We start from the raw sequence: 10,222 nt of genomic DNA, 5'->3' as shown, positions 1-10,222 counted from the left end.
ACTCTCTGGCTCAGTCTTCCATATAAGTAACTTAGTCCTTGGTCATGAATGGGTGAGAAGAAATGGACAACATTAAGAAATGACAGTTCAGTGGCAGAGCACTTGCCAAGCACAAGTGAGGCACTGCGTTTGATCCTCAGCACCACATAAAATAAATAAAATAAAGGTATTATGTCCATCTACAACTAAAAGTTTAAAATAAAGAAAGAAAGTAATGACATTCTAAAAACAGATGGAAGAGATCTTCTTTTGGCCCCTTTGTCCTTCCCTTTGGGTTTCTCTCAAGACATGGGGACACAGGCAGAAAGGATGCTGATGGAGCCCCAGTGTGAATGAGTTCTCAGACCCTTGGGGCCCAAGACAAGGCCAATGCAGTTTCAGCCCCATCTGTCCCCCTTAGCTGGTCTCTACATGGTGGCAGTTGACAAAGATATTGCTTTTCCCTCTCTGCCCAGTCTGTTTAGTGAGTGGGAGGCTGGGCTTACCTAAACATAAACAAGCACACACAGAGAGGCATGTTGTTGATGACTACTAAAAGCAGATTTTTCCTTGCTGTGAACCAGTTTTGTTGAGGCTGATAGATGTTTCTGTAAGTCTTTATCTCCTTCTGTTTATCATTCTTCCCCAAGTAATCAAGGGCAAGTGTGTCCCCCATTAACTGCCCTTGTCAAGCCAGCTGTGCCATCCTTACTGCCTGCATTATTACCAGGCACAGGTTTTGCCCTGAAGTTCAGCTGGCAGCAGAGCTGCTGATGTGCAAAGCAGAATGGAATCCAGCTTGGCTCTCCCTTGCTGTGTGGGCTCGGCAAGGCTCACAGAATACATACTTGTTTGTGTCTGGAAATTCAACAGCTGCAGCTCAGGGACTCAGAAAATAGAGCTGCAAAGGGAGACCACACCATTGTTTGCCCTGGCCAACCACAACCATCCTTTTAGCCCACAGAAGGAAATACTATATTTCCTCTAGTATTTGCATTCTCCAACCATTGCTCCCGATAGAAACTGGTACTGATGCCTTCTAATGGAAGCCCCTAAGGCCCTGACTCAGCAGGTAACTTGGTCATTAATCTGGATCCTCCAAGCAGCTGCCAGAAATATTCCAAAGGTGATACATTAGCATCAAAATTCATTTCCAATTGTTCATCCTTAAGATAAGTAAATCCTTGTCTGGCATTTGTTCTCTGCCTTTTATCCCCCTATAGCTGACCAGAGGATTTTGAGAATTTGGGAAGAGAATTCCCCCAAGCAATGAGAAGCATATCTCTGCCCAGCAATCACCACCCCTTGCTCCAAGACTGTCAGCTACCCCAAGTCCCAGAGGCACACACCATCTAGGGTGCTAGGACAGTAAGCAGAGGAAGCAAGAGACATCATTCCTATCCTTGAGAAATATAAACAGGGGTTTGCTCTCCTTTGGTGGCCTGTGGCTGGAGGACAGTATGTCTTTATGATGAAAGCTCTCCTCGAGCACAGCACGTTTCCCATCTGCGCTCCTCCAGCTGAGCCTGCAGCTTTGGGAAAGCAGCATGTGGGACATGAAAGAGAAAGAAGTCCCCCATTTAAGCTGACATTTTTTGCTGGTTCATTTTGGGTAAGCATTAAAGGAGTAAATACCATGGTCATATTTACCTTACATAGGACAATGTTTTAGGGGACTGAGAGTGTAGCTCAGTGGTAGAGTGTGTGCCTACCATAAGCAAGGCCATGGGTCCATCCCTACCAGTACATGAGTAAGGAAGAGGAGGAGGAGGAGTTGAAGAAGGAGTGAAGGGAAGAGGGCAGGGAGAAAGAAAGAAACTTCTAAACAATACAAAGAGAATTAGAAGTTGGAATGTGGAGTGAGCAAAGTGGTTGAGTTGGGACTCCATGTTTTGCCTGTACCATGTTGGTCCCTCCAAGGCATCTGTCCACTTTATAGGTTAACACTTCAAATGGCCTGACCAAGTTTATCAAAATAGGTGTGCCCCATTGTAATATGCCATGTTTCCCGGGTTCATTCTTCTTCAGGTAGGGAGATTCACTAACATTCCACTTAAGAAGTAGCTGACCTTGGTCAAAATTGAATGCTGGCCAACCAATACTTCCCAGAAAAAATAAATAAATAAAGGGACTTCTCATAGCCACTGCTCAACTATTGGGAAAAGAGGGACAATACCCAATGTACAATCACATTCCAAACTGCAACACTAAAGCAAGGAGAGAAATCCACCTGTCTGTTGTAGAACTTACTTTCCCTCAAGCCTTGAGCTCATCAAGGAGAGACAAGAAATTTCTGTCTGGTCTTTCATCCCCATGGGCTGCCCAGCCTACCCTGACAGATGAGCAATTGTCCCCACGAAAGAAGAAAGCAAAGAAGCCTTCCCCAGATCTCACCGTTCCTCATTCCAAACGTCTTGTAAGTCCCAGGGGCACTGAAAGAGTTTGTCCTCAGCCAAATACAACTTCCTGTTTCTAAGAAAGGGAAGAAAAAAATAGTTGAAAGGATTTTTGGACAGTGGAGATTTCAAGTTTCTGTAAACGCAAATGAATCAGACACATGTGGAATAAATTTCTCCGGAAGTAAGAAAAGATGCTGTGAGTTTCTCTTGCTGGACCAGAAAGTGAGAAAAGGGGAGCTGGGAAGTGAGGTACATCAGATGCTGAAAGGAGAGAGAAAAGCCATGTGAATGTCGGATCAAAGAGAGGGTCTCAGTGATGACAAGGGTCAACAATGCCCCTCCCGAGACCACTTCCTGGCTTGCTGATTACTCAGAACTTCTCCACCTCTGATGTCATAAATTCAAATAGCCTACTCCCCAACCACAACTTCCCATCTTTCCAGATCTTTCACTAGCTCCCACTAAACATCCTTCATCATCAGGTCCCTAGGTCCTAGACCACCCCACATAGGTACTTTTTCCCATTCATCTTTACTTTTCTGTCTCTACTTTTTTCCCTGGGTTGCTTAGCCTCCAAGTTCTGGCAACCCAAATATTGCCAGTACTCTTAGTGTCCTTGCTCTGTTGACTTTCTCCCCAAAACCTCAACCCCAACTTGACTGGTCCAGTCTTTAGAATTGATCCTTACCCCAAAGTTGTTGACTCCCTGTACCTACAAGATTCCAACATGCCAAAGGCTGTTCTCCTTAGAGACCTGCTGCTTATATGCACACAACCCAGCATAAGATTTACATCCTCTTCCCTGGATTTTCAAAGGTTAGGAAGAGCTATTCAGATGCCACTAATACCCCAACATTTTCCAAGGCATATTCTTGTCTCTTAGGGCAAACCCATCCCAGGGCACCCATCCCATTGACTTTCTCTGTCACTCAACAGCAGAGCCCCACTTTGGGCACATTCCACTCTCTCCTCATACTCATTATTATTATGCTAATGAGAAGAATTCATACCACTGGAAAAATCATATCATGGAGCACAGATGTGTCAATATAAAGTTATGGTGTCCAGTGGAAACTCTATGCAGCAACCCAAACAAGGAGCTCTCTCTCTAACTCTCACATAAACCATTTTCCATTTTCTCCACTCTCCTTAAGTTCATGATGCTGCCACATTTAACTGAGGGTATATGACTTCACCTCTAATACTTAGTGGACCCAATAACATATCTCTAATCATAGAAGACATAAGGGACACAGTCACTGTTAACAGACCCAGTGTAGACACCAATCCAGAAGAACATAATTCTACCTTATTTTGGATTCAGGAAGCATATTCCAATCTCTGTCAAGTCCATAAAAGGGTGAAAGTCGAAAGATTATTCCTCTACCCTATTCAATTGATCCCTTAGGTCTGCTGATGGGCACAGTCAACCTCCAGGTCTCCACCATGGCCCGGCTCCTCCAACCATGATTCTCCTTGACCACTCTGTTCTCCACCATTTGCTCTGAGTCTGCACTTGGCTTCTGACATTATTCACCAGACATTCAGTCCTATACAGATTCATTGCTAGATGGAGATGGCTATTCAGATCCTAGGGATGAAGGAGGAAATGCAGAAAGCCTTCACAGGGACAGGAGAAAGGACAATGAATCTTGAAGGATAGACTTTCTGCAGTGCTGACCTTTGCCTCCTGAGAGCTTATCTCTGGCACACTGCAGTTCTGAAAGGATATCTCCCTCTTCTCCATCTTGGGTTGTATTTCTAAAGACCCCCTTCTGTTTTCCTACCCTACAAATGTGCCAAATAGAAAAAAAAAGGATAAGGAGGAAAAAGAAAAACACCTGCCCCATGAGGTAATAAAAATCATCATGCAAGAACTCTGTCCATTTCTTGCCACCAGTCTTACCTGTAGTCATATCCATCCTTTTAAAAAAAAGTCTACCCTTTTCCCTTCTCTTTCTGTTTTGTAGTGAGATATTTTTCCTACTATCAAAATATTGCCTTCTGTACTGGGCACTGTGGTGTACTCCTAAAATTCCAGCAGCTCAGGAGGCTGAGGTAGGAGGATAGAGAGTTCAAACCCAGCCAGCAAAAGCAAGGTGCTAAGGTACTCAGTGAGACACTGTCTCTACATAAAATATAACATAGGGCTGGGGATGTGACTCAGTGGTCTTATACCCCTGAGTTCAATACCCAGTATCCCACCCCCCTGAAAAAAGCCTTTGCCTTCTAGGTACCACAGCCACATTTTCAAGGTGCTCAGACCACCAATGTCCCTAGCTTTCCTAAGCACTTAGTCTCTCCCTCTCCGCTGACTACTCCCATCAGCATTTGCAGGTGCTGCATTCTCTCGCCCATCTCCCTCCACTATCCCTCATTTTCCTCCAAACTAAGCACTCTTTTCTCTCCCCAAATACATAAATTCTTCCCTTCTCTCAAAATGTTCCTTTCCTTTCTCTTCTCCCCATTTCAACACACTCCTGCTTATACCTCAAGTTCCAAATTAAAGTTCACTATCATCCTCAAATAAACCTTCAGGTTAGGTTACCCCCCCCCAGCCATGGGGCTGTGTGATTCACTTTTCAAACACTCAGTATGTTGGATTCCTTCCTGTCTTTGTTGTAGAACCATACACTCCACGAGTAGCAGTCTACATCTCACATTCATTTGCATTACTGAGTCTAGCTTAGAGCCTGTCAAACAGCAGAGAAAACAAATGATCACCTTTTCTTCCATCTTAAAAAACATGTGTACACATCCCACCCACATACCTCTGCTACTTCTCTGCTCTCTTCACAATCAGACTTGAGGGAATCTCTCCCGTCTTCATGACTACTAATTAATGAGTTCTCTCCACAACTGCCCAGGGGGACAATCTTGCCAAGGTTAGCTAAATCCAGCAGATGTTCTTCAATGCTATGGCCTGAGTTTGGGCCCTCCTTTGTACATTGTGTCCCTCTCATTATCCCTCAGTTGTGGTGTTCCTTGGGGTTCTATGTACCCTTCCTGGTTGATCTCATTTTCTCCTAGGGTTTCTGTTTTTTTCTATATGCTGTTGACTCCCAAATTTCAAACCTGAGAGGCTTCAGGGACCCTTAAGAACATTCCATAACCTGGAGATTCTCCAGAAAGACTCAAGGAACTCATCATGTAGTTGTACTCTAGATAAGATCTGTTACAGTGGTAGGGGTGGGATATACAGCTGAATTATAAGAGGCAGAGAAACAAGCAGAGTCTGGAAGAATTTAAGTGCAGTCTTCCTTGTGCCACCTCCTTCCCATAAAGTGCCACACAGGCTCACTCTCCCCCTGCCCCCAAAACACAGCAATATGTGATGTTTCTTACTGAGGAAGTCCATCACTGACTCAGTGCCTAAGTTCTTTACCCAGTGGCTGTCTATGTTGGCCTTTCTGCTTAGTACTATCAAAATTTTAGACTCTTAGAAGAAAAGCAGGCATTCAGCATATCATTTGCATAACACTACCATGGGGACCTCCATTTTATCATTAAGCAGACAGCAGCCAATGGCCACCTGGCTGGCAGGTGATTCTGAGAACAGCAGAGCCAATTCTGCTGTGTTAACTCCTTTCCAAATTCCCACCAGATTCAATGAGCTCAGTCAAATTACCCTCCACCTCTGGATCTTTCCCCATTCTCTCTATCTAACTGGCCCTCCAATGTTACACTTTTTTCCACTCCCATTACAGCCACCTTCGTGGAATTTCTGGGTCTTCTTAATCCAGCCTGGCTTCAACAACCCCATTCTACCTCACTTGACACTGTATTAATCCCATCCTCACATTATTCAGAGTGATCTTTTAAACACAAAAATTAGATCATTTCACTTCTCTACTTAAACCCTTTAATTGCTTGCCTAATACACTAAGAATAAAAATTCAATCTCTTAACAAGAACAAGTTCCTATGTGAACTGTTGCCTGCCAGCTACAAAACTTATATCACTCTCCTTCTGGTGACACTTTTCTCTTGTCAGCTTTTTGCCAAGCCATTTCTTACCTATGGGCTTCATAGGTCCTATCCTAAGCCTGGGAACCTTTTTTCCCCTGGCCATTTTCTGTCTTCCCCCAACTTACCCTTTTAGTCTTAGATTGATGGTCACAGACTCAGGAATTCTTCCCCTGAGATGATTGAAAGTAGAGGAGGACATCTATAAGTTATATGCAAATACTTGACCATTTTATATGAGACTGAACATTCAGGAATTTCAGTATCTACAGGGGAGGAGAAGGTGCTGGATCTACACCCTGGCAGATATAAGGAGACAAGTGTACCATGATACTGGGAGTTAGGCTTTCAACATATAAGCTAGATTTGGGGTGGGGGCACAATTTAGTTCATAGCATGGACTATCAGTATTCAGAGAGCAAATGAGTGAATTGAAGGTAAAGGGTAATTTTTTTTTTTTTTTGCCATGCTGGGGATCCAAAAGAGAAGTATTTCTAAAACTCATATGTAAACTTGTCACTCCTTTCCTCAAAGTTCCTCAGAAATTCCCATCACCTATAGAATACACCCCAAAGTCCTTAGCTTAACATTTATCTTTTTTTCTTAAACCCATGATAACTTGCTCCCATGCCTCTCTCTCTGGGGTCTCCCTTGGACTTGCAAACATGGCTTTCTCCTTCAGGAACATGCCCAATGTTCTGTCTTCTTTAATACCACCAGCCTCCTTCAGGGCTGCTCTGCTCTCTGCAGCAGTTTGGAGCTAAGCCTTGTTAGCAGCTTTCTCAAAGCACAAATGGCTGCAGCAGGGTTAGCGCATCGAAGGATGTGCAGTAAACAGATGTGGCAAAACTGCCAGAAACTTGTGCTCCAGTAGCTAAGAAGCTGCTGGAGAGAAACCCCATTCTGGGGGAGGAAAGAGCCACACTCAGGGAACTTGACATGAGTCCCTGGAGAGAAGAGGTCGTTCTGAAAAGAGCAGAAAATCTATCACTCAGTCCTGTGCATCACTACTTCCAAGGTCTTCTGTCTGCCCTTGGAAATTGCCCCTTATCCGCTAGGCAGAGCATCACAAGGCCTTCTGTGAACTAGCACAGCTTTGTCTTAGCTCTGCAAGTGTCCTTCCCAAGTTCTGCAAGTGATTAATGAGTACATGTGGCAAGTAGCATATTCTCCATGTGTACATTCTTTCCTTCTCCTCCTGATCCCCAACTCATGCCCTGCTTCCATATTAGACATGAGCTTTCAGGTCACAGGCTACCAGCCTGGCCCTCCTTCACCTTCTGCTTCCTGCACTAATTATGCTGTACACTATTATGGATGAATTGGTCCATGATTCCTCTTGTCTGAATAGCCTCATTCTATCTGTTGATGCAAATGAAATCTGGGGAAGACTTTGCTAGAACTTCAGCCTCCACTATATTCCAAATGGAAATATGATGTCACATACATGGCAAAAAGAAAAGCAGTAGATAGAGAGTTAAGTGGTCTGATGTCGAGTTTGCTCTACTATTTATCAACTAGATGACCTTGGGCAAGCCAGACACTCAGACCCTCTGAGCCTCATTTGCTTCACCTAGAAAATGTCCCAATGTTACCTGCAGGAGTCAGGATTGGGTTCATATTCCACAGAGTCACAGAATGAACACCACAAAGCCAAGGTAAGCAAGAGAACAGAATTTTATTTTAAAAGAAAATGAAAAAAGAAAGAGAGAGCTCAGAGCTCCCGATGGTATCTGGGAGAGGCAAGAATGCCACCTGCTAGAGCCAACTGTACTGCTTTTATGGGGCTTGTGTGTAGGGGTCTTGGCATTATGTGATTGGATCCTGGGGTTTGATGATTGGTTCATGCCTTGGAACCTCAAGATGCTTGGATAACTTTAATTTTCTGGGCTGTTTGTCTCCTGTGGTCCTGAACTCAGGGTCATTTGGAATTCCTGATAAGAAGAAGATGAGGGGACTACCTGCCTGGGCTGGTTTGTCCTTGCTTAATCTACCTAGCCCTTCCCCTTGTCTTACATCAAATGAAAGAATGTGGACTAGGAATATAGCTCAGTTAGTAGGGTGCTTGCCTTGCATAAGCAAGGCCCTGGGTTCAATCCCCAGCACCACACACACACAAAAAAAAGAATGGTATGTAAAAAGTGCTTTGCAAAATACAGCATGCAGGGCTGGGGATGTGGCTCAAGCGGTAGCACGCTCGCCTGGTATGCGTGCGGCCCGGGTTCGATCCTCAGCACCACATACCAACAAAGACGTTGTGTCCTCCGAGAACTAAAAAATAAATATTAAAAATTCTCTCTCTCTCTCTCTCCTCTCTCACTCTCTCAAAAAAAAAAAAAATACAGCATGCAACATGAATATAGGGAATTCAATACCATAGGTCCTAAGGAGACTGGGGGCACCACTTGTCAAAACAGTATTTTGATTACAGCCAAATCCCTGGGTTGGAGGAGGATGTAGATAAACAAGGATAAATAAAAGGATAAAATCAGCTAACTCAGTGAATACAAAAATTGGTAGTATAATTCTGCACATGATAGCAAATTGGAGAAAATTAGGGGTATCAAAATGGCAGATCTGCATATCTGCATCTTGTGTCTGACACAAGATGTACTCTTTGAATCCAGCACCAGGCTTGCCAGAGATGTAAATTATACACCACACTACTTTCTCCTGGATGTGCTGAGCCTTTGGGAAATAAACATGAAATCTTGGTATCAAAATATCACTTAATTTTTATAATAGCAAAAGACTAGAAATAACCTAATGCCCAGATTTATAGCACTAGTTAAACCATGGAAACTCATCCAGTGAAATGCTGTGCAGCCATTTAGAAATGTGAAAAACAAGGTACTGAATGAAATATATGTGTGCTACTGATGGTGGAAAAAATGTGTGAGCACTTGTAATGCTTGTATTTCTTTGTATATATAGAAAATAAGTCCAGGACAGTGAAGATACTTAAACACTGGTTGCCTCTAAAGAGAGCCACTAAGAAGATGGAGAACAACAGTGAGGGAAACTGTTCTTTTGTACCTTTTGGATTGTGAACTGTGTGGCCATAAGACTGCATTATTGTGTATGTGCATGTGTATATATGTGTTCATGCTCACGTTCATACATGTGCCTCTGTGTTAGTGTTATTATTGGATCGGATAACATCTTGGACCTAAAAACAATGGGCTTCCTGCTTATTAAGAATCAGGTCTTTCCCCAAAGTTCAGATTCTATGACCTGCACAGGGGGCATAAAACCTAAACAGCAAAATGAAGGATCAGAGCAACAGAACACATGTTGCCAGTCCAGAGGAAAGAGAGCCAAAGGTTTGTGGACAGCAATGTCCCTTTCCACTCCCAATAGTGGGAAGAGAGGTGATGGCAGTTGCTCCAAGCAGATAGACTCTTCCTACTGTAGCAATGGGAATAATGGGACAATGAGGATTTTCCCATACAATACAAAGACAAGTTAGCATCAAGTAGAGGAGTAAAAGCTAGAGCATGTATGTGGAACAGGCGGGCTCGGGATATGTTTGCCAAGAGAGACTGCAAGTCAGAGCTGAAGGCTCATGAGAAGAAATAAGTGGTGTTGGGGTCTCCTGGATTACACACTTTCATGAGGACCAGAAAAGGAGAGGCTGGCACTGAGTAAGACCCAGATATTTTATATGGCATTCATTAGTGAGACTGGAGCATAAAGAGGAAGTAACCTTTGGATTTGCACAATTAGTGAGGATGCTGGGGGGACACAGACAAACCTTCATCAGTGCATGATTCAGTCCCATTCTAAGGAAGCTCCTCCCTTTCCTGATCCCTCACCATTCTCCACTGCATTCCCTCCCCCAACCTGAACCAGAAAATTCACTTCGTTCAGCTTTCCAAT

This window comes from Urocitellus parryii, chromosome 4 (assembly GCF_045843805.1).
Source record: "Urocitellus parryii isolate mUroPar1 chromosome 4, mUroPar1.hap1, whole genome shotgun sequence".
Classification (NCBI taxonomy): domain Eukaryota; kingdom Metazoa; phylum Chordata; class Mammalia; order Rodentia; family Sciuridae; genus Urocitellus; species Urocitellus parryii.
This window is presented reverse-complemented; position numbering follows the sequence as displayed.